Below are 25,588 nucleotides of genomic sequence, written 5' to 3' on the forward strand. Positions count from 1 at the left end.
ATTCTGTAGAAAATCTGTCTTCATTAAATTCTGCTGTTTATGAATACCATTTGGGTGGCTTATAATCAAGAACATTCATTGCTCCCTCCTCAGAAATGAACACTATATAGACTGGTAGATCTTGGTCTGCAGGGCTGCCCATTCTGATTTTCATTTTGTGTTCATTTGTGCAGCTAATGTGAGTGTTTTCCTAATCAATGCGGGTAGATTCCTCTTTAATTAATATTGATGAGTTGGATCAAGAATAGCTTGGGCCACAAGTAACATTTTCCTGTGACTGTACATTTGAGGAGAAAAAGGCAGGCTTGTGCAACAGAAATCATCGTGGAAGGGGCATAACAGAATAAAGAACCTCAGGTGGACCCGTTTCCAGTCATGAAAGACAAGAAACGTTCCACAAACATTCTGTAAAGATGGAGAAAGTACCCAACACCCTGACATGGATACCCTTGGACAGCAAAATTCAAGTGGCTTCAGCAAGCTTCAGTGGGCTGCCTACATACAAACCTCTTTACATATAGAAATAAATAATGCCCAATGTGTTCTCTTTGCTAGGAGAACTTCACATTGGTATGTCCCAACCTCAACATAGTACAGGGCTGAGAAAATAACACTGATTTTCCCTGTTGGCTTCACAAAGAGCGGATCTGGCAATGTGTCATGGACAAAATAGATACGTTCAAATGGAGCCACCCTGACAAACAATGTCCTTTTTTAAAATTTAAATCAACTGTTTTCCCCCCCAAATAATATAAGTTACAGATCTAAATTCATAGCTGTGCTTTCCCTTTGTTTCTTTTGTTTATTTAATTTGATTTAATTTAATCAACCATTTGTTTTTGGAGCTGCCTTTATGAATCTGCTTAAAAGAGCTGAGTGCTACTTTGGAAGTAAAAATCTGCTGTCCTTGTTGTCTATTTTTTTCTCTGTTGGTTTGCACTTCTTCTAATGAGGTGCACAATCCAAAGTTTAGAAGATGTTTTTTTCATGTCTATTTTAAGCAGACAATCCAGTCTTCTTAAATAAAGACTGATTAAAAATTGATTGAGGGCTTCAGAATTTGCCTTGATATGAAGTGAGGTTATTCCAGTGACCATTCCCCAGGGAAAAAAAATGGTAAGAACAAGTTCTTGTCCATGGTCAGGAGTTGAGACACATTGCCTGGCGGTCAAACTTTCTCTAGATCATTACGAATATGACATCATTTAAAATAGTGAAGATTGAGGCAGCCCAATGTGTCTCAGCACAGAAAGCAAAATTGAAGGTTTTGATTTCCCTTAAAAATCAAAAATCATTTTGCTTTTTGCTTTTTTTTTTTTTTAGTTAATTTTGTTATTATTATGAATGACGATGAATGAAGGTTAGATAGAGCTGAATAGAGGCTGCCAGGGGAAGAAATAAGGTTGAAATAAAGACAACCAGGCTGAAGAAAGCCCTGAATGACCAGGCTCATCTCCAATATTTGGAGAAATAAGAAGTGTGAGTACAGCAAACACTGCTGCACAGAGGAACTGAAAGGGTGGATCTTTGGCCAACCTGTTGGTTGTTCACTCACCAGTGATTACCATCATTCTCCATGGATCTGACAATGAAAAAACAAGTGTGATGACCCACCAGCCATGGGTCATTTCTGTTCCCCACCCCTCTCTTCTCCTTCAGTCAAGAGACAAGACCACAGTTGTTCATGCAGAGAGGAAGGCTTGAGCTCAGAGGTGGCCAGGAAGGGGAGACCATTCATCAGGGCTCTTCTGAGCACCGTATCCTGACAGCAGGCATCGCACCAGCTGCATCACGAGTGATGTCTCCTGCTTGGCACCATTGGTCAAGGGCTCAGGTTGGCTGTAGGAGGCAGGACACTGCTGTAAGTGAGTGATCTGCTGGCCAGGCTGCTGGGTGATGTGAGGTGAGAGTCAGCAGTGTGACTCTCATATTCAATACAAGAGCAGACAAGTCTGAGAACCTGGAGTGCTCCCCAGCTACACGCTAAACAGGACATGCCAGCTGGTCCAAAATGAAAACGAGGTTTGTCTGCCTGGATGCCAATGAACCGAATGGGGCTTATCAGAAACTTAAAGGACAGAGCTCATTGCTTACCAAAAGGAGTATTAGACATGAGTGACTTGTGAGTACCACAACAAAGTCTGGGTGGTACAAAGGAAATATGATGCAATATTGCCTACACTGATTCTCCATGTTTGTGCTTGGGACTCTTATTGTGCTTGTAAAGATTTTTTGGAGTATCTCAACAAAAGATCTAATAGAGTTTGTGCAAGTGGTGACCTTATTATAACAGTTTATTAAAATTTTCAGATCTTTTAGGGAATCACCTTTAGAACATGGTTTAGTGGGTTACAATGGTAGTAGGGTGATGGTTGGACCAGATGATCTTGGAGGTCTTCTCCAACCCTAATAATTGTATGATTCTATGATTCAGACGAGCTACAGACTTTCTTTCCATACAATTATTTAGTACGATTTAATCATTCCAAGGTTTTCAGACCTTTTTTTTTTATTATTTTTATTTTTTATTCTTTTTTTTTATTTCCCAAGTATACTGACTGACACAGCAAAATCTCAACAGAAATTCCTCTGTGTACATTATTCTTTACCTTATGACAGAAGTTATCAAGCTGTATTGGACCTCAGAACCCTTTCCCATCACATCTTGTAGGAAAGTAGCAGAGGAAGAAGAAGGAGAAGGTATAACAGGCAAAGAGTCTTTGTGCCATGGGATCTTTCCTGATCTCTCATTGTCTCTTTGAGACAACATCAAAGCAGACAAGGCACCCCTGATTTATCCAAAGCCCCTTTCTGTTTCAGGGTCCCAGGCTGCTCTGATGATGGAGCCCACAAGGACCAGCTGAACGACTCTAAATAATTAGAGGGGGGATGCAGTCTGAAAGGACAGACCAGAAATAGATTTTAAGGTTAAGCAGACAAGAAGATGACAGAGGAATTACTTAGATGAGGTGTAGGTCTGATTGGATCAAATAGGGTACAGAAAAATGAGGGGAACTGCAAGAGACTACATGGGTAAAAGAGAGTTAATGGAGAGGGGCTTCTCTTGAATCACCATACTTGAACCCCATTAGATTTCACTCTTTATTCTCATACACCGAGATTGTTCCCTGATGATCCCTGGCAGGTGCTGAAAAATTCTTCCTGTAGTAAAGGGTCCTGGCAGCATGAGGTATTCTTATCCTTTACAGTTTTGTCCAAGATTTATCTGGATTGATACTGTCCCTTGAAAAAGGGCATGGGGAGCAGGAACTTGCTAGCCAAAAAAAAAAATTGGGAACACCAAGTGAGACACGTAGGAAGGTGGAGTCCACATCACCTCCAAGTACACAAATACAGCCTGTGCATCTGTCTGTCTGTCCAACCTTCCTCAATGCCTCATAGAAATCTCTGGTGAATTCCTACAGCAGAGTCCTGAGTAAAATCTGAGATGTGCTCAGGTGGCCACCAGTGATGGGTCAGAAAAGTACTTGAAAAAAATTGCATGTAATATGCAGATATATTAGCTAATGAGACTCAGTGCTGATTGAGTGCATAGTTAGAAAGGAAAACTTTTCTATACATTAATAATGAACACATTCCTTATCATATGAGAAAACTAAGAATTTATATACCACCCACTTACTATTTTTGGAGGATTTAAAAAAAGTCACAAAACTTGAAATTGTCCCAAGTCCTGTTTCAGGAATGTGAATGAAGTATTTCATCTTCCTAAAGAAGGAACATGCAGTACTTAGCATTTCCAATCGGAGTTTATTTTAGTCTAATTTATTTTCAACAGCTTTCCCCTCATCTTGAGTGCTCTGAGAAGAGATAAAGATAATACATTCCCACTAGAGACAAGGGATAAGACAACATCAGCAAAAAAAGATGTGTACATTGAAGCAAGCCTCTTACTGAGCTGAGATTTCAGCCCGTGAAAAAGGAGCCGAAGGGCTGGAGACTCCAGGTGTGTGAGGTGTGGTAGTGGGATGTGACGGTATGTGGTAGATAGACAACTTCTGTCTCAGTGTCACCATGCAGATAAGAAAACTGAAAAACTGAAGCACCCCTCACATGTTAAGGGTCCAACAGCTCCAGCCAAATCTTTGGTATTTAGGGCAACATCTTTTTAATTTGTGTCTGATTAAAAGAGTTAAAAGGAAAACATTTTTTTAAAGAGAGAGAAAATAAAAAAGATGCTTTCCTTTTCTCTGCCTTTTCATTATTTTTTATTTTTTTATGAAATAGAAATAAATAATTTTTCACAAAATATTAACATATTAATCCCACATCCAGATAGACTTTGGATAAAAAGCATGCTGTGGGATGTTGATCATGGACATAGTTGAGATTTTCTATTAACCAGAAACCTGTTTTTAGGATATATGTACATACATTTATATTTTAAGAAGAGTGGTGGAAGTCATCTTTGGATCCCATCTTAGTGATTCCATGTTTTCTTGTGGCTTTGCCTTGCTATGTGTGTTATCCTTTTCTTAGCAGCTGTTTTTCTGGAAATCCTTAAGAAATGGAAAGCATTATTCTTCTGATATATTCTGTTCCTCCTGGAGGACTGCTAACACTCTGCAGTTGATTATGATAAATATTACTGGTGTGGATAACCTAATTGTTATACTTGAAGTTTTCAGGTACTATCAGACTGAAATCTAACAGTATAGCCTACTTGTTGTAAAGGTATGATACTTCTGTGTGTTGCTTTTGTAACTATTCTAGGATTGTCTGGAGAGCCTGGCAGATGTTAGCAGTAACTTGTTGTTCCTTTAATCTTCTGAAGTTGTGATTTTGACACAAGCTTTTTACATGCAATACTTTGCTCTGGGTGCACTAACTTCTCTCCTTTCTCATTTGGCTGTGCTCAGCAAAGCTAACTGAAACAGTGACGGCACAAAACCCTCCTCCCTAAACTAAGCTTTTAAATACTCACTCTCTGCAAGTCCTCTGCATGGAGCAAAAGGCTGCTTATTTACAGTGCTTCTCTGTCGTTTGAATAGATGCAGCATCTTCTTGTGCTTTATAGGCTCCACAAGTGAAGCAAAAAACACAGAGTCCAGGGTTAATGGTGAGGTGACAACGTCTGTGTTAGCTCAGTATGAGTAATAGCTGCACACAAGGATTTGTCAGGACACTTTGAATATGCCAAGGTTAAGGGTTGTGGAGCAGCTGTTAAATAAGTTGCTGGAGCACCTGATTCTCCTGCCCTGTCCTAGGTACTCCATACTGTATTACACAAAGAAGAAGCCAATGGTAACACTGAATCCAATGGGCTGGCCTTGTCTCAGTTCATTTGATGTTGATGGTATAGGTGCATGTTCTGGTATGAACCAGCCAGGCCTACATGACTCCCACCTACATACTCAACATTGTTGCCAAAACAAGATCAGCCACCTGAATCCCCCTGGAAAACAAGTTATATCTTCCATGGACTGCAGAGGGAGACAGACATCTGGGCTCCAAATTTAGAAATTAAGGTACATGCTATGGAGTTCCCATGTGCTCTGGGTGTCTAAATGCAGGATTGACACCTTGAACTGTTGTCTAAACACTATACCTACTCCATCTGGGGTGTCATAGGATGTTTTGGGCACCTCCATGGGGCTAGTGGGTATGACACAAAGTTACAGAAAACTAATGAACTTCTGGAGGCACAGACAAAGCTGGAGAGATAATGCATGGTGCCTAAGACACCTTACGGACACTTAGGTGTCTTAGTGCTGACTTGATTTCTACAGGAATGAACACTTAATTCGGGCCATTACAAACTCTCAGAGATGCAGCCTGTCACATTCCCTGTGTATAACAGGGAGGTAACTACAGTCTTTAAGTCTAAGTCAGGAACCTGTGCTTTTTACAAGTAATGGAAAATGCTTATCTTGACAAGTGGAATGGGATGAAGTTGGCAATCATCAGATTGTTGGCTATGGAAGACACACTCATACATCATATATTTCACCAGCAAGCTTGCAAAAATCCCTCTGGACCAGGGGACAAGCAGGTCTGTGCCTGTGTTCCCCCACAGAAACCAAGTCTTGACACAGAAGCTTGTGCCAAGGGATCTTCAATGACGAGATGTCCTCCTTCCCAGGAGATCAGGGTGCTGACAGCACAACACCCTGACCATTACACCAGAGTGTTCTTTGCAAAGGGATTCATGACAGAGAATCAAAACATCACCATTGTCTAAAAGGCATGATATAGAGGTGCATTCAGGGTCTGGGGAATTTCTAGCAAACCTTTCTATCTCTCAGATGTGGGTGACGTTCTAGGCAGGAATTTGTGTCCAACAGCCTTTGCTAGTGTTGTGTTCAAGAGCTCACGAGCTTTACCTGGAAAGGTTTGTTATTTTTTATTTGTTTGTTTGCTTTTATTTATTTGTTTATTTATTTTTAATTTTTAGATTATTTGTCACTTTTGTTCACTTTAACTACCAGTACTCTGTTCAAGCTTCTTGTAGGATACTGCCTCACCACACAGCAAAGCACAGGGGAACAGCTGCTCCGAGTCATGCCAAGGATTCATGTTTGGTTTGTCCATCCCAAGGACCACCTCACTGCCAAAATAATAGTGTCTCTCTTTTTTTCTGCCATGCTAGATTTCCCTCCAAGTTGTGCACAGAAAATGCATCAGTCCTTCCCCACCTCCCTTTCCCTACCACCTTGGTAACCGTCATGTCATTTCGGCCATTGGTTAACAACTTTTTTGGAGTGAAAGAAGAATAAACAATACAACAAGGTGCTTAAAGGCTCCAAACCTACTTAGTGCTAGATGTTTTCATGTCCTTTATTATTCCCTCTTCTTTTTTCCCCTTTCCTGGTCCTCTCCCATCACTTCTCTGCCCCAGCAGCTTGGTCCCTTTTGTACACAACATCCTTTCCTTTCACAAAGCCACAAAGACCCTGTGGGGAAGCAGACATGGGAAATGCTGCAAGCAAGCAAAATCCATCCTCGCCTTGTGACATTTGAGCTGTTGGGGAGAGGAGGTATTGGCTTTGTGTGTGTATTTTTTTTCCTTATTCCTTTTTATTTTTAATTTATTTGTTTGTTTGTTTTGCTTTTCAAGTCCTCTTCTCCTCTTCGTTTCACTTCCCAATTGTTCATTTGAAAGCAGATGACGACAGAACCTACAAGCAGAGCACTGCCTCAACCCGTTCCAAGAATTTCCTTTCCTTTACCTTCCTAAGCTATCCTTATTTTGACGGTTGAAGGGGAGTTTTCATCCCATTGAGTCTTGCCCATGTCTGCAATGCCCACCTAGCTCCATGCAGTGGGACACTGAAGCAATCTTTCTGTGGCTTAAATCCTCCATCCTTACTTCACAAGACCTACATGTCCAAACTCCTACTAGGGTTTCTATTACTACTAACTCCCATGGTCACTATGTGAGCAAAAGGGGAGCTAATGTGTTGTGTGTTTTTTTTTTTCAGACCTTGAATATGGGATATTTTGTTCCATCCCATATCCAAAGGGAGGACTATTGAATTTTTTGACATATATTATGGTATCAACCACAGGCACAGAAAAAGCGAATTAAATGGAATTAGGCAACAGAGCATCTTGCAGGACTTGGGTTTGCAGCTGTTATTATTTTTGGCCATGCAGTTTAGCTGGAGGGGGATTGTTTCATTCTGATTTCAGCACAGAATGCTATTTACATGAATGAGAACATGCCGAAAAATAGTTCAGAACTTGCCTCTTAATAGCTCTGAGGCTTCACAGAAAGGCTCATTACTAACTCAGTTGTGCTCTTAAGTTATCCCTGTGTGAGCCAGGCACTGACATCTGGGATTAAGTTTTCTAATATTAGTCCTGGCATCAGCAGCTTCGGAGAGGAGCTGGACCTGAAAACACGTACCGCTGGAGGTGAGAGCCTGCAGCCCCTGGGTTTACTCCCAGATAAATGGTGTGACCAGTAGGGAAGCTAAAGCCTCCTGCTGTCCTGCAAAAATATGCTTTTGAGTCTCTTAAGGCAGCCTGTCCCCTGCTCAGGGCCAATATAGAATTGTATTGAAGTTCAGGGGTTGGCACCCCATTGAAGACCTCACTGGGAGGGAGGCAGAAGAGATGGAAGCTGTAGTTAATTCAGATCAGAAGTCTTTGCAAGGCACTCAGCCATGCAAGCAGATGAAAGGTTTCCTTGCACTGCAACTTTTGAAACACGTGTTTATTTGTGTTTTGAGAGGGTTATGCTATCACCTCATTGCTGGTTCCTCTGGGGAGTGGTTAGAGTGACCGTGTCTGGGGGAAAACCAGTGAGAGAGGGGACACTTCTGTTGGGGGACCACGCAAGAAAAGGGGGAGCATCTCCTGTGAGATGGAAGCATTCCTCAGGCTGGTAAGAAATCCAAGGATCAAAGACTTTCTTTCTGTCACAAAATTCCATTTATCACTTAAAAAAAAAAAAAAAGTCCAACACCCAATTTCCCAGCACCCACAGCTGCCAGTATCACGGTGTTTCGGGCCTGATATCTTGGTTTGTTCTCTCCTGGTGGCTTCATTTTCTCCTTCCCCAAGCCTGCATTGTCCTGTACCTCTCCCCCCACTCCCTTTCCAGAGACTTGTGATAACCATTGCCTAGGTAACAGCATCTTGCCTGGTGTGTTTTACTGACTGCAATGCATGTGGGGGCGTGTGCTGTGCCTGCATTCCCAGTGGGATAAGAACCAGAGAGTCAAATACTCTGTGTGGGAGAGAAAACTTCTTACGTTGCTTCTGACACCAGCAGAGGCAGGAGGGTCAGCATCTTGCAGCCCTACATAGCAGTCAGTAGGTGCTGCCATGGTGGCTAATGTGGGATTTATTGACTTGTTGGGGTCCCGGTGAGAGAGTCAGTGACTCGGTGGGCGTTCTGACAGCATGTTTGCCCAGGATGTTTGCATGTTTGTAAAAGGGGGGCTAGATGCACCTGGTGAAAGCTTTGACCACACAGAAGCCATCCTGATGGGGAAGAGGATTGACTCTTCATTCATATCTTGGACTTCCTCGGGAGCAAAGTCAAAATTTGGTAGAAAAACAAAAATTGCCACAGTCAACGTCTATCAACAGAGCCATCTATCAACAGAGATCGAGAGAATCAGGGCCAGCAACCCAGCAAATTAATCTGGCTCTTCTCTTTAACCACCTGAAACATTTTTTTCTGCTGCACAAAGGGTTAATACAGGCCCAGAAAATGTTAAAAAGTCTGTGTGCCTCATGAAACTTCATCAAAGCATTAATTCAGAGAAATCCGGATTTATTTCTACTGATGTGGAGATTGGAAACCAGGTAAAAGACAGCGAGCAGAAGGCCAGGCGTAGAGCAGAGGATGGAATAGAAACAGGATCCATCGAGGCTTTAATTATCTTAGTTATGAAGTGAACTCGTAATATATTCATGACTTCTTTTTTTCAAGGTGCCTGAAGCAGTAAGGATTGAACCAGGCAGCAAAGGAAGAAAAGTAAATCAGAAGGCTCAGAATTAGAACTGGTGGCAGAAAAGACCAAAATGTGGTTGTACGTGGGGAGATAGAGAGAAATAAGTTCATATAAGTCTATGTAGTAGAAAAGAGAATTCAAGAAGCAGTCATGATAAAAGAGATCTGTAAGCAAGGATGGACAGCAAAGTAGGTAGGAATATGGTCCCAAAACTCAGGACTTGCAGAAGGTAGAAAGAGAAGGGAAAAGCCCTCTGTCAGCCAAGGTCTTCCCTCCTCTAAAACTAACTTTTCAGGGTAGAGAAAGGATTTGAAATATTGACATGGGGATATTGGTTTCCAGTAACAGCTCCTGTACAGCATGAACCACAGCGTTATCACAGTAAAGCATGGGCAGTTCCTATCTCCCTCACCCAGAGAGATGAATATGGGGCTGGCAGAAGAAAGGGTTCAAGCCATCACCCAGCAAGCCACAGATAATTACTCATGGAAAATGTCAGCCAGGCTGAAGTACACCAAAGAGAAAACCTGCTGACCTCTGGCCACTACTCCCCAGCACGAAGCTGTCTCCCTTATCCTTTTGCCATGCGGTCACTTCAGCTTCCCCTGTTCCCTCTTCTCCGAGGCATGCTCCTGACTCGGACTTTTCTCCAGGCCTTTTAAATCTGATTCTCTCCTCTGTGAAGAGCTTCACAGTGTCAGAGGTGGAGGGAGCAGGACTGGCCTCCTGAAAACACCAGGATAAAATTCTAGGCTAAAATGAAATAGCTCTGCATACTGTGTACATCAGTCTTGTGGATTTGTTCCCTGCTTTGATTACAAGTAAAAAGGGAAGCCTTGGAAATATATATATTTTTTTCCAATATTTCTCCAAACTTTTAAAACTATTTGTGGTGCCCCCCCTATTCTTTTTTTCTTTTTCTTTTTCTTTTTCTTTTTCTTTTTCTTTTTCTTTTTCTTTTTCTTTTTCTTTTTCTTTTTCTTTTTCTTTTTCTTTTTCTTTTTCTTTTTCTTTTTCTTCTTCTTTTTTTCTTTTTCTTTCTTTTTTTTCTTTTTTTTTCTTTTTCTTTTTTTTTCTTTTTTTTTTTCTTTTTTTTTCTTTTTCTTTTTCTTTTTCTTTTTCTTTTTCTTTTTCTTTTTCTTTTTCTTTTTCTTTTTCTTTTTTTTTCTTTTTCTTTTTCTTTTTCTTTTTCTTTTTCTTTTTCTTTTTCTTTTTCTTTTTCTTTTTCTTTTTCTTTTTCTTTTTCTTTTTCTTTTTCTTTTTCTTTTTCTTTTTCTTTTTCTTCCTTTTCCTTTTCCTTTTCCTTTTCCTTTTCCTTTTCCTTTTCCTTTTCCTTTTCCTTTTCCTTTTCCTTTTCCTCTTTCTTCTCTTTCTCTTTCTCTTTCTCTTTCTTCTCTTTCCTTTTCCTTTTCCTTTTCCTTTTCCTTTTCCTTTTCCTTTTCCTTTTCCTTTTCCTTTTCCTTTTCCTTTTCCTTTTCCTTTTCCTTTTCCTTTTCCTTTTCCTTTTCCTTTTCCTTTTCCTTTTCCTTCTCTCTTTCTCTCTCTTTCTCTCTTTCTCTTTCTCTTTCTCTTTCTCTTTCTCTTTCTCTTTCTCTTTCTCCTTCTCCTTCTCCTTCTCCTTGTCCTTGTCCTTCTCCTTCTCCTTCTCCTTCTCTTTCTCTTTCTCTTTCTCTTTCTCTTTCTCTTTCTCTTTCTCTTTCTCTTTGCCAGGAGTGAATCAACTGCAAGCTTTCACTGGTCTGTCTTAGGCCATTCAAATCAGAATTGGAAGCAAGGCAGTAAACAAGGCTTCAGGGTATAAATCAAACACTGAAGTCCTCTATGTAGGGAGAAAGAAAACAGATTCCACATGTGCTCACAGTATTGGAAGGGGAAATAAAATCCCCCAGAATTAATGGTTCCTTTCACTTCCCTCTCATTGCTTTTGTTTGTGTTGGATGGGTGTCCTGTGGTTTCCAGCTTGTAAACTACCAGATTTATTCTTTTGGGATTTAATGCCCTTAGGAATAACATCTTTGGGATTCTGATGTTTTCTGAATTGTCTGAGGTCTGGAAATGAAAGGAAGTTTATTACAATATACAACAATTATCAATTATCATTCATAAATCTTGTTAACTTGAAAGCATTTAGGAGGTCCAGACACGAAAACCTCATTGTGGGACCCCAGAGCAGGAAGATGGTGCCCACAGCAGCAAGGCAGCAGTCCAGGTGCTTGAAGCAGGTATACAGGTGCTTTAGGAAGACAGGTGGCGGAATACCAAAAGATGACATTGGTTATCAGCACGTTGTCCTGCTGATTAGCTCTTACCCACCACCCCTCTGCACCAACGATCTTCCTTTCTCCGGTGCCAAACAAAAAGGCTTTTAACCTCATCCTTCCATATAGTTTTTCTGACAACCCTTTATCAAAGCACTCCACTTCTACTCGGAGCTGCATTCACAACCCTTCACAGCAGGAACTGAAAACTTTGAGGGTGCTGTTAATGATGAGGGGAATTGGAAGGTCTCTGAGCAGTGGAAAAAAGGTGAAAGGCAGAAGTTACCTGCTCATGAAGAAAAATGGGGAAAAAATCATAGGAATAATTACCTTTCTCCCCTTTTTCCATTTTTCAGCTGTCTGCCTGTGAGGGATTTGCAGGAGGTAGTAGCAAGGATGGAGTGAAAAATATATAGAAAAGGACTGGATGAAGAGTGGCTAAACATGGAGTGAGAAATAATATAAGGAAGAGAATGAGGCAGAAGATGGCAGAAAAAGGGAGCAGCACACAGGGTAGAAAGAGGAATGTTGTATCCTGCCACCTGGTTCCCTCTGGTCTTAAAAGACTAAGGAAATTTCCAAGGGGAAAAGGCACTTGTTGATATAATGAATGCTGGTTTTATCCATCATGTGCTTGAATTGCTCATGAATACTGGACAGGGACTTTGAGGCACCTCTAGAAACAGCCTCAGCTTTCATGTTCGAACTCTTGCTTTCAAGTTCAGAGCGAGGGACTGCAGTGATGCACTGATCATTGGTCAGGGATGGCCATGGCCATCCTCTAGAGAAAGAAAAATGCTCAAGTGGCAGGGTCCAGCACTCACTTCTGGGTTCAGAAAAGCAGGATTGTGGGTTTCTGCTCTGGTTTTCTCCCCCCAGAAATTGATGTTTTGGTGAAGTGAGAAAAATAAGCCAAATAGGGCAATTGTCTTCCTCTCTTAGGGCTTCCTCATATTGTATTATCCTATGGCAAATGTGGATGTGGAGCTGAGAGGTGCTAGGAAATAAGTTGAGGAAAAAAAAAAAAAAGGGAGGGAAGCAGGAGGAGGGTGAGTGACACCAGAAAGGCACGATGAATGCATCCGTAGGGCATTGCTGGGAGGGGGGCTCTGGGGGACTACACCCTCTGTCCACGTGTCTGTGGGGTGTGCACCTCCCTCCATCCCCTGCCTCTCCTTCTCCCGCTCCTGAGGTTCCTTTCAAAGCTGCTGCTGCGGCAGGTGAGTCAGTGACAGCTCAGATACAGGGCAGCCCCCTCAGCTGCCGAAATGCCAGCCAATCCCCCAGCAGACTCAAAGCCCACTATTATAAACGAATGCAATGTACTTTTTTTTTTTTTTTTTTTTTTATCTCTCTCTCTCCTTCTCCTTCGGCTGGCACAGTGAGTCAGTAATCAAGATCCTTTGTCATTTTGTGGGGTGGTGGGGGAGCTGGTGCTGGTGGTGCTGGTGGGGCAGGCTAGCTGCATCCTTGTATGGGATTTTCATTTCTTCCCTGACTTGGCTGAGAAACCACACCAACCCCATCAGCCACACTAAAATGTGGAAAAGCAGGGGGAATGAAAAGAAAGAGGGAGCTGGCCCCACTCTGTTTTTTTACAGTCTCCTTTCTGATTCACAACACTTAAATAAAGAGCAAGATCTTTCCCCTTTAACAACAAGCGTTCAACAAATGCCTGGGAGGGGAGTGAATGAAAGAATCATAGCCAAAGTCCTGGGAGCACTCGGAGAAGCTGGCGGGCAAAGAGTATAACGTCAGCCCCTTTGTTTGGCGTCTCTGTGCTGAGGTGGGCTGCATGCTGTGGAAAACATGACATCTGCAAGAGAAAGCAGTGAGGGAAGGAGGGACGTGCAGGGGAGGACAAGTGGGAGTGGGAGATATGCTGTCAGGAAGGGAAAGAGAGCCCTGGGCAGAGCAAAGAGAGCTGGGGATACTGTTAAGGGGAACAAGGGTTATCCAGTCCTCAGTAGGCAAAAAAGATTCCAAGGGAAGGGCAACAGCTGAGAAAACATGTTGGGATATATCCCCAATGTACCCTGACCCCATCAGGGTTCAGGGACTCCTGGAGAGGGATGGTGTGATGGTATCAGGCAGTCCTGTGCAGCTCTTTCTCATCTGAATTTATCCAAAAACTTCTTAAACCCATGCAAACGCCACCAGCAGCATCCAGCAAAGAGCTGCTGCAGATTAGCAAAACTTATACTGCATAAAGAAGTGTCTCCTTGTGTTTGTGGTGGTCTCCCTGTGTTCTTGCATTAAAAAGGGGTGTAAATGACCATCCCCTTATTCACCATCACTCAGTCCCTCCTGATTTTGAAGCCTGCTCCCGTTCCCCCTCAGTCATCACTTTTCTGAGACAATCAGTCCAAGACCCAGCACAGGAGTCTTCCTCACACTCCCAAATTCCCCTGTGGCAACTGAAGCATCAGCTGTGCTCACCATGGCCTCAGGGTTGGAGTGGTCACCACGGGGTGGACAGGCTGGCAGAGACGTTCCTCGGGTGCCAAATCCAGCACCAGGGGAATATCCCTGCATGGGGAACCTCTGCGGAGAGGGAGCTGTATAGGGAGGATGCAGTCAGAGAAGATATAGCATGAAACATCACATGAAATGATGTGATAAATATGAAAGAAAAAAGAAAAAGTGAGGATGGCTGAAGTATATTCTCTGCCCTGGTATTGCATTAATACTGCTTATTCTGTGCCAGATTTGCCTTGAGGTACACCTGTCTACCACTTTCCTTGTGTGTGTGCACATGGATCTGTGTAAAAACCTATGTTTTTAAATAAAGAGAGAAGAACCATTGTCCAAAGCTTCCAAAAACTGTTTCTGACTTCTGGCTTAAGACAATTTTGCTAAGCTGCATAAGGTCTTTGCTGTATGCTGCTGCTGGCATGGGTTTAAATCATGCTGTGTGGCTACCAGAAGCATATCCTTCTTCCCATGGATGGGAGCAGAGGTGGGCTCACCCTCCTTCTGCCCCTTCTCCTCCTTGAAAATGATTTTTTTTTTCTGTGTTGGTTTTCTGCTGGATCAGTGAGTGGAGCAGAGTTGCTGTGCAGGTCCATACCTGCCAAAGCTCATGAACACGATAAGGTGAGAAAATACCTCTTTGAAGGGTGAAATCCCCTGGGTTTGTCTCTTTTGATTGGTCCAGGGTATGACCAAAGCTTTCCTATCAGTTTTTAGCATTCATAAAACCTTTCTGATAACATGTCTCTATTGTGGAGTCTTTAGTATCTAGAATGAGCTGACATGCAACAGCCCTTCATTTCTTTGGATAGGAGCACAGAAAGTTGTCCTCCAACTCCCCGTGTTTGTTCAGACTTGTCTGAGATTTTTCAAAGAGTGCAGAAGCTCTCGGGGAGAGGAATAGGCAGAGGGGAAAAAAAACCAGTAAAACAGTCTCAGCAGCATAAGCCTGGTTTCTTGGGGAAATGAGTCTAAAAATGTTGCTAGAGAGGAAGGAATATGAATAGAAGAGAGATCACTCCTCCTGCAAAAGACAGCAAGGACTACCTGGGGCAGTGACCATGGGAGTTTAGAAAGAAGAAGGGACAATAAAATGATATGAACTGCACTAGCTGATGTGGAATAAAACAGGTTTGAAGACTGCAGGAGGTGCAGTGGAAGGGGCTGAGGAGCAGCAAACACTTGATGCTCCACGAGAAAGCAGTTTGCTGGATGCTAAGAGGCCTTGGAATATTTTTTGGTCTTTGGCCCTGTTCTAGGGGAAAATTTACACTTTGAGTTGTTCTAGCACTGAAAAGAATACTTGTATTACAGTATATTTTTAGTTAATTGTGTATTGATTTGCTTTTTATACTAGAGTAGAGATTAAGAGACAATTGACAGTTTGCTTAAATTACTGACTCCTGCAGCCGCTAAATTGTCCAGAGCAGGAAGAAGATCCTAATGGAAAATTCTCTGTGTATAAAGCTGAAGGACATGTGGGACTTTTTTCCGTCATCTGTTAAACTGTTCTAAGATATAGCTTGTCTAACCTTGCTTGATGATGATAGCAGGCTAGTGCATACTTACGCCGAATAACGCCACGCTCCAGTGGTTACAGTGACACCACGACAATAGCAGGATCTGCTGCCGAGTGCTCAGCTCAGGGGTAGACCTGCATTGACTTCTTTTCAGTTTGTTCCTTCAATTAGTTGTCCTTTTATTGCCCTATTATATATTTTTTTCCTCTACACTTCCATCTCAGATGAACACAACTAAATTACTTTCTCCGTCATTTTGCTGTAAGTGTTACTAAAATGTAGTGATAATCATGCTAGGAAGGTTGATATTTCTGTTGGGTGTAGCGTTGGGTGAATGCCCACCTGCACCCAAGCTTCTCTAAGGCTGACAGGTTTTCAAGGCAGCTCTTTCAAGACAAAACCAACAGGGTGTTTGTTGTTTTTTTTTTCTAATTTATATTATTAAACAAAATGTGACTACATTATGCTTTGTGACACTTTAAAATACTTAGTCAGAAATAATTCTTTCTGAGGCAACCTACAATCCGGGGTGACAAAATGAACACACAAAAGAAGACGGCAAGAAGTGAGGATGGGAAACATTATCCTTTTAGTGATGAGCATTTGAGTTTTTCAGCAGAAAAGGTCAGCATCTTTCAGGGGTGACTCAGACCAGCTCAGATCTGATTCACTTCTCCTGCCCATCTCCTCTCTGTGTGGAACACAGGAAAAGCCAGAGATGATGTGGTTCCTCCCAGAGACGTCTCCAGATGTGTCTTTAAAGACTGGACCCTTAATATTTGTGTGCAGCTTGGTTATGTAAGAAAACAGAGCTGAAATTTCCTCTAGGCTTCTCTGTGCAGCTCTGGGCATTTAAACACCTTCAAAGCTCCCCTCTTGAACCACCAGACTGCAAGAGACAGTTATGAGAGACACCATGCTGGAAGCAAACATGCAGTTCTGATTTTATGCTATTTTTTACTTATTAAAGAGTTAAAAATGGACAGGTTTTATTATTATTATTATTATTGTTATTGTGTGTGTGTGTATGTGTTTTTTTTCCCCTCCTTTTTTTTTGCTGGAAACATCATTTGTGTGTGTTCATCCACATAACACCCTTAAGGGAGCTGCTGAGCTTTTTATAGAGATCAATGAAACCTAAAAGGTGGAAAAACTGCGAGTTTCTCTAGTCCTTAACAAAAGGTGTACCCAGGGCTGAGGTTGCTGACCCCTTTAGGGTGATTGTTAGGAGAATGAAAGCCTTGACAAAGCCAAGAGAGTATTGGACAGAAAAGGGGACCGTGGGACTTCTAATGCAGGAAGATGCCACAACCGTTGGAAGGTCAAATCTACAAGCTGCATAAACACAGGAGTAAGTCAGTCCGGTAATGTGCAAGGGCATAAATTGGTGCATCTTTGTAAAGGGAAGGGGATGGAAGGGTTTGTAAGGTACCTGGCAAAGCAGCTGATGGATGGATTCAGAATTGTATAATAAATGTAATAATAAATTATAGTATATTACAATAAAGTGTGTGTGTGGTATTCAAGGCTTCAATTCCTGATATATATGGAACCACTTGCTCTAGGCATTGATTTAGTGAGGGGAGGAGAGGGACTCTTCCCTTTCTTTAAGGGTTTTAATGTGTTGGAAAAAACAGAAACCAACACAGTTAACACCCAGGTGTCCCTGCAACCCTGCCGTTCTAACAAGGACTGTATCTGCTCCTTTGCTCAGCAGCTCATTGCTGAATGACTGCCAGCTGCATTTCAAGAGCCTTTGCCCTTTCATTCATTTCAATTGGTTGCAGCTGCATTGTTTTGTGAAGTCAGGTAGGTCACGTACCTGCTTCTGTGGAGCAGCTCTGAAATTTCAATATATGTTTGTGACCAGAAGGTGTTTCCTAAATATTAGAGAGCCATCATTACCTAAATGACATTTGATATCATAATTGTAAAATCAGATTTGAGCTAGCTCCCATAAGCCTGCCCTGTAAATTGCATTGACCCCAGTACAAATGTCATGCAAGCACTCATCCATCCATCCTCACTGTGTTGCTGTGGAGAGGAACTTGGTAGTGCACACCCAGAGTTCGTGATGTGGAGGAGAAACAAAGGTCATATCTCCAGACGCCCGGACGAGGAGCCCTTGCACATCATTAAAGGGATGGTTGTGAATGTAATGTACTTACCAGAGGGGCAGACAGCAAGGATGTGGCAACCAGACCAGGTAATTTGACGTTGTACAGAAAAGTAAGTCTGATACTGCGTCAGTTCAACTCATCTAATTCTGTTCCAGATCTGAGCAGTACAGGCACCCTTCCCTGACAAATTAAAAATTCATATGTGTATGGGAGGGAAATGAGAGAGAACCTCAAGCAAAAGATTGAATTTCAGGCAGAGGTCTAAACTTGATCTTATCTCACCTGAAATACTTTTTCTTCTATAGCAGGGAACAGAGCTCTTTGGAATGAAACTCAGCCTGCTTGGGGCTTTGTTCTGAGCATAAAATTCAGATCATGCTTTTCTGAAAAAATGCAGACCTGGGTCAGAATTGCAAATGTCAGATCTGGAGTTGAATTTTTCTAAAATCTCTGAGTGCTTGAATTTGGGATTCTTGGTTTGATCTGTTTTAGAGAAGGCGTCTGAGGCTGAAGCTTCTACTTGCTTCTGAACTGATGTATATTTGGAGATTTTTCACCTTTTAAGGTTTTGAAAAACACATGTGTTTTGCCAGAAGGTTTAATCACAATTTTGACACAATTTACAACTTGCAATCTAAACTTCTTAAAGATTGGATTTTCTTTTTTATTATTTTTGTGCATATTAGTAAAAGTAGGAGTTCCAAATCTGCTTTGAAACTGAAAAACACAGTGGAGTTTGAAATGATGTAAGTCAAATACATTATTGCCATGAACTCTCAAGAAGTGTTTCTGTATGGAAGAGTTCTGAGAACATTCTCTGTGCTTTTATTGTTCCTTCATTTTTATTCTTCCCAGCAGAAAGGTGGATAAGGTTGGTCAGTGAAAATACATCCTCCAAGCAGTAGAAGACCTGAGCTTGCACTAATTTTAGTTATAGGACTTAAAGATAAGTTGGATTTTTTTTTTTGACCTAGATAGCACATCTTCTTAGATAGCGAACGTTACCTGTGCATTCATTTGGTGCCTACAGAGAAATATAATTGCTTATTCATGCACCAGATGTAGCCTATCCACAGAGATTTGCACCACCATTTGGCCTAATGAAGGAACAGCTGGATTGAACGAGGGTGTACAATGAAACAGAAGAAAGACATCAATTATGAAATGTTCTTGTAGGCCAAAGTCCTGCCAATATTACGTACCACATTCACGTTTCACTTAGAATTTAGCAACTAGTTCCTATTAGAGGTAATCCCTGCTCTTCTGCTGGTGTTTAAAGAAAAAAGTTTTCTGCTGTTTCCTTGTGCTCCCCACAGTAGGCTGGTGTCATTCATTTCTTATCTGGTCACAAGCAGTCCCCAAAGGGTGTATTCTAGGAAAAAAGCATTTCAGTCCAACTGATGACCTTCCAAAGCTGTGAGGCAAGAGGAAAAATAATAAATCTTAAATTTCACCCTTTGGCGTCTTTCCTCTGACACTTATTCTTTGGAATTATATTTTAAAATAATTTTATTTGATCTTGTTATCATCTTTGCAACCTCAGGATTATCTTGAAGTTCTCCAGATTCTGGTCCGTGTTCAGAATTTGAGATGAAATACCTTTTTTCTGATGTCCACTTCCACTTCTCTAGGAAGGGTTTAGATCATTGCTTACTTGTGATGCATGCTACAGAAAACAAAACAAAGGGCTCAGTCCGTTTTTCAGACACTAATGACAATGCATTTTCACTCAAGGCAAACTATGCTTGAAAAGTTTTCTCCAAAACTTAAGCTAATTTAAAGGCTTCTCCTGAATATTTTGATGGAGCTGCTGGGACTTTAAAAGACCAAATGCAGGCAGGCTGCCCACTGCAAAAACAAGAGATTGACTTGTGGAAGTGTGACCAAGGAAAACTTTTAAAATGTGAGTGGCCTTGAGTTGCTCCAATGTGCCATGCAGATACTCAATGCTGACTACAGTGAGACGTCTCTGTCCCTTTCAGTTTTGTAGTCCCATCACGATAAGACCTGAGCAACCATGGCATAAATTGATACCAAAAGTCTAGTTACTGTGGCCCAGCTGTATCCTACATGACTGCAGGCCCTTACATGAAGCACATTTTGGATGATCCCAGGCTCTCCTGCAGTCAGTGGAATGACAGGACAGTCCTGTCCCCCCAAAAGTTACTTTTCCTTGGGTGTGCTGTGGCCTGTACATTACTGTGGTGGAAAACTAGATTCCTAATTTCAGTGCTTAATTTAGCTGGCATGGATTTAGTGGCTCCACTGACTCTTGTAACCAAGGGACTCAATGCATATTAGACTCTTCCCCAGGAAAGAGAGTCATGGAGTCTCAGGAAACCCTTATTTTCAGGACTTGAACCCCTCCATTGTCTTTAAGTTTTTGTTTGTTTGTTTGGTTGGTTGGTTATCCTATCGAAAGATCCAGCTCTACTAGTGGGAATCCAGCTAGAAGCGGGAAAAGACCTCTCTAGACTTGAACGCCATCTTTCTTCAGTGAGAAATTCAACAGGCCCTGAAGTCTTGGCACCTGTTCCATCAAGTTTTTAGGCAGAGACTTTATTCTTTTTAGCTTCTCCCAGCATCACCTTTCATGGTTTCTGCTAGCGACATTGGCTCTGCATCAAAGAGCTTTTAGTGTCTCTTAGTCTTAAGATTACTTTTGCATTTCAGTTTTATCACTTACTTAGTCTCCAGTGAAAGCCTTTACACACATTGAACTAAAAAATTAAACTTCTGTTGTTGTTTTGAAAGCAGAAGGAATGGTTCTGAGTGGTGAAAATTGATTGCAGTGTGTGGCAAATTTAGCAGTTGTTCCTCTCACATAAGCACCTCTGCAACCGTTCAGGAAGTGTTTCAGCTTAATCTTGACACCCTCTGGGATTTTGCAGCTGTCAGAAAGGTGTTAGGTGAAGAAAACAGGAAAAAACAACAACAACAAGAAAACAGCACAGAAAGGTCTTTCCTGATTGTCCTTCCCAACATCATCTCATCATCCCATCATAAGAAGGAATGGACCAAGCAGTAAAACCTTATATTTTGTACAAAAATGAACTGGGGCATTAACCTTTACATATGGAAATGAATTAAAAAATCATAAGTGAACGTTTGGGGAAAACAGAGGAAATAAATGCGCTCCGCTTTCCTAGTGCGGTAACCGTTGACTGCTTTTGAAAATGTGCTTTGATGAAGCATTGATTTCTTCTGGCATTACAGCTCCCATATTCTAATCTGAACACTTTGTTATTAACTCAGAGATAAATACAAACAGATAGCTCTCCCATGAACGCTTGTGAATTCACAGCTCCTGATGGGTTGATCTCCCTCAGTCTCATGAACATTAGTTATCCGAAATAGTACGTTTATCTTCCTCACCCCAAACCCTCAAAAGCACTTCAGTGAAAGCCAGTGCTCTGTTAAAGCGGAGAACTCTCTCCTTATTTTTATTTTTTTTTCACCAGATTTGCAGTTGGATGGCAATCAAGCCAGGCTCCCTAGTGTAGGAAAGGAGTACCTCCTTCTGTGAATTTGTAGTGGAGTGCATGTTCTGTCTGCCTGCCCGACAGTCTGAAACTGTAACGAGCTGTGGAGAGATACTCCCCTGCCTATGAAGCAAATTCCAGCCATGCTTAAGTTGAAGAAAATGCTTGCCACATTTCTTCTCCTCCTGAGAGGCTGGTGTAACCTCTCCTGGCCCAACCAAATTCCCTGAGAGGGTATCTGGGATGTTTGTCAGGCTGTCAAGTGGATGTGTTTTGAAGTGTGATCCTATTTACAAGGAACGAAACTGAGAGTTAAGGAGAATGAATTTTTGAGCCAACTTCCACGTAGACCTTAAATAAACAGAATCCTTTTCTTCCTCCCTCTTGGCTTCTTGACAAGAGCATTTTGTGACTGCTTTTGCTAGCTTTTTACTCCTTTCAGACACCAGACACTGTCCCAGTCCATGCTCCACCATTGAGTATTTCCTCAGTTTCCTGGGAAAACTCTGGGCATCCCCAGTTAAACTTGACCTTCACCTTTGCTCTGAGGGACCATCCACCAGACAGCATCTGCTATGATTTCATAGATCATCAAATAGGAAAACAGTGAGGAGTTTTCCTGAATAAAAAGCAGCTCGCATGCACACCATCTCCCATGAGATCAGGAGCTGCCCAGAGATCAAAAGATAACACTATTGGCAGTGCTAACAACCTCAGGCAAAACACCTGAGATTTTTGGAGGTGGAGGAAAAGCATCTTTTCCAAGCTTTTCATCTCCTGGATCCTGGCACTCACTGCAGGACCCACACCATTCCTAATCATGTGCAGTGTTCCCCTGGTGGTGGTGGACAGGGGAAATGCCAACCTATGGAGCAGCTCTGGCTCTATTTTCTGCCCAAGCAGCAGAAATAAACACCATTTAATGTAGAAATGATTGTCTTGGGGCTCATGCAGCATTCGCAGCTGTCATTTTTCATTGCACTGAGTGATGTTGCCATGTATTTTACAGTTACACTCACAGTATGGCACACATGGGGATAGATCAGTGGGTTTTGACCTGACCCCACACACACCTCCAAGCAGGTTCATTGGGGGTCTTTTCCAACAGGGCTTTGAGTATCTCTTTGGATGGAGATTTGAGACCTCTCTGGACGCCTGTTCCAATGTTTACTGTCCTGCTGGAAAAGTTTCTCCTAATATTTAATCAAGTTTCTTTCTGACTTTCTTCCAACTTGTGACTTCCAGCTTACCTTTCCAGAAGTGAGGCTGGAAGGGGATAGAGAGAAACTACAGGGAGGTGTAGGAAAACATCTTGGTAGAGCTGAGAAGGTGTGCTGAGTAGGATGCATGGTTTGCTGTGCCCTAGAACAGAAGGGGAAAAAACGCATATACCTTTTTTTCTAGCTGAGAGACTCCCAAGCTGTGGGTGTTATGGTACACGTACCTCTGCAAACCTTTCCCAAGTAGCTGTCTACACAAATTATTACTTGCAGAAAGCTGCAAGAAAGATATCTTGAGCATGGTTGCACCAGATTGTCTCATGACTTCTTTGTGCAGCATTATCAGTTTATACCCATCTGTTGTTCCTTGTCTCATCTTTCATCTGCTGAAAAGGACTTGGCAACGTGGCCCAGGGATGAGACCTTCATCTTGAGGCTAGGGAAGAGATGAAAGCTAGGTGTAATGAAAGGCACAGGCAAAAGTTACAGATGTTGTCAGTCTGAAACATTAGCAGAAAGGGACCGAATTAATTCATACTCTCCCAGACTGCTGTTACAGGGTTACTAGTGCTTTTGCTTTTTCTCCATCGACTACTGTGGAACATGCCATGTGATATTCTCTAATGCTTTCTCTAACTTCTTGATAGTTAAAATCTGGAAAAACATATCTTTTAAAGACTGCATTTCTTGATGAAGTGTTTCTGGAACTGTCTGATCAATCCTCCATGTTTTATCATATAAAAGGTTTTTTTACGTCATGCAGTCATTTGTCTTCATATATTTAATCCAAAAAAAAAAAAAAAAAAGCTAAGCAAATTCTTGTACTTAGGAACAAGATCATGTGTGCATCTCAGCGCAGGTGAAGAATGATTGATATTAATAATGCCGGATCATATTCCTCTTTCCTTATTAATACTTTTGGGTCATTTAAGCAGTAATAAGTATGAAACAGAGAAATGTAATGAGTCTTCAAATGTTTTGAGTTTGTCTGTTTCTTCACTTCTATTTCTTCTGGTTGTTTCCGAGAGAACATACTTGGGAAATGTAGGTTTGTGGCACCAAATTTTCTTTGGTGGTAATTCTGCAAAATGTACCTGAAATTGTTTCAACAGGTTGAGAAATCACACTGCTGAAAGGCGAGCTCCACAGTTCTGTCTGTCGAGAAATTAAAAAATATCCAGTTATCATTTTAAGGCAATCAACCCTCGATGTTGCTGACCTATATATATATATATATATATATATATTTTTTTTTTTTCTTTTTCAAGCCCAGCTTTTAATCAAAAATTATGCCAGACCATTCCTAACTGAGGGCTGACAGTAGACGACATGGTGTGTGATCATAAAGTACATAGTCTTCGGCTCGGGTAGTATCCATGCATTTATAATACATCATTCAACTCCTGCTCTTGGTTCTTCTCCAGAGGAGCCTGACATCTGAATTCCCGTTTGGCAGTCTTAGGAGACAAAAAACAAGAGCTGAAAAGGTCATAGAGACTTGAGTTCTCCTGCTTCCCTAAAAGGTCAGGCACAGGGTTGGGACCTTAATAAATAAATAAATAAATAAATAAATAAATAAATAAATAAGACCTTTATTTTGTCTTCCTTACCAGAAATGTGGGAAACCAGATCTGTGGCTTGCAAAAGTGCCCTGGGAAGATCCTTCTCAAGCAACGTCCCAGTTGTGTAACCTGATGGATGTGCTTTGAACAGGATGTCTCTGGCATGTAGTGGGTCCCTAGGAAAACATTTTCCACCAGTAATGGCAAGAAACTGGTATTTGACCTCTTCAATAAACCCTGCTTCTTGAATAAGGCAGATGAGAGAGTGGCTTTGAAATTCTATGAATTTGAAAGGTGAAAATCACAGAGAGTAAAGGTGATGTTTTTATGAGTATTTAAAAATATATCTTTTTTGTTTATGAATAAACAAAACCAACTTCTGGTCTTAAAACATAGTGAAAGGAAATGGGAGCTGAACAGTAACCCATACTGAAATTTTTTTGTGTTTCTACCTGTATCATGAAGCCCAGTGCTTCACAGACATTTGGGCACAGGAATAGAATCGTACAGAGGGAAGTAAGGAACTGGGACCTAAAAGTTGGAGCACAGACTTCTATGGCTGGAGGGGGAACAAAGGCGAAAATGAAGATGTCTTCACTTTGGCAGGATTTTGGATATGCTAAGCATGCCTGAGTTCCCTCTAACCTCAGCAGAAGATATGAGAAGATGGAGCATACAGATTAAAAAAAAGAGATTTGTTTAACACATCAGTAACTAATCCCAGAAGTTGGCACTACATTTCCATAGAGGAAATGCTGCTGGTTTTGGTGCAGAAGGCAAAGTCACTCAGCAGAAAAAAATCATCAGAGATTTTGTGGAAGAAGAAGATGCAAGCAATATCCAACTTTCTTTCCTCTAACTGAATAGCAAACTTGATGAAAAATAATCACTAAATGAGTTAAATATTTAAATGTCAGTGTTCCCCCCAAAAAATGTTGTTGTTTTTACTTTTTTGCTACCCATCTGGCTAATTAATCACCTACAGTTTATTCTCACACTCTTATTATTATTTGAATTACTAAATTATTTTAAAGGGGGAGAGAAGAAGAGCATAATAGGAAAAAGAGAAAAAGAAGTTGAATTTAATGTCCTCTGGTGAAAGGAATTCATATTAATTCAAATACTGAATATTTCATTTTTTTTTCACTTTTTTTTTTTCTGATTTATATCTTTTTATACTTTTTAATCTGTACTGTGCATGGTGCTCCTTCTATTTATTTTCTCCCCACCATCCTGTTTGGATTGGTTCATTCTTTTATTTTCCTCTTATGTACTCTTCCTTGCTGAAGGAAGCTCATAAGTGGCCAGCTTAATGAAGTGGCTTTAGAAGTAATGTTAAATCCAAAGGTGGGGTTAAGAACTGGTGTTTGCAATGAATAGCAGTACAAGCAAATCCTTGGTACAGAGTGGCAAAAGAAGATTCTCAAACAGTTGTTTTCCTTTTTCCCAGGATGTGTTCAGTCTTGCTAGGCTGAGGTTGAGCCAGATGCTTTTTCTTGTACGCACGCTGGCAGATTGCAAGTGGG

Source organism: Cygnus atratus, chromosome 2 (assembly GCF_013377495.2).
Source record: "Cygnus atratus isolate AKBS03 ecotype Queensland, Australia chromosome 2, CAtr_DNAZoo_HiC_assembly, whole genome shotgun sequence".
In the NCBI taxonomy this organism is placed as follows: Eukaryota; Metazoa; Chordata; class Aves; order Anseriformes; family Anatidae; genus Cygnus; species Cygnus atratus.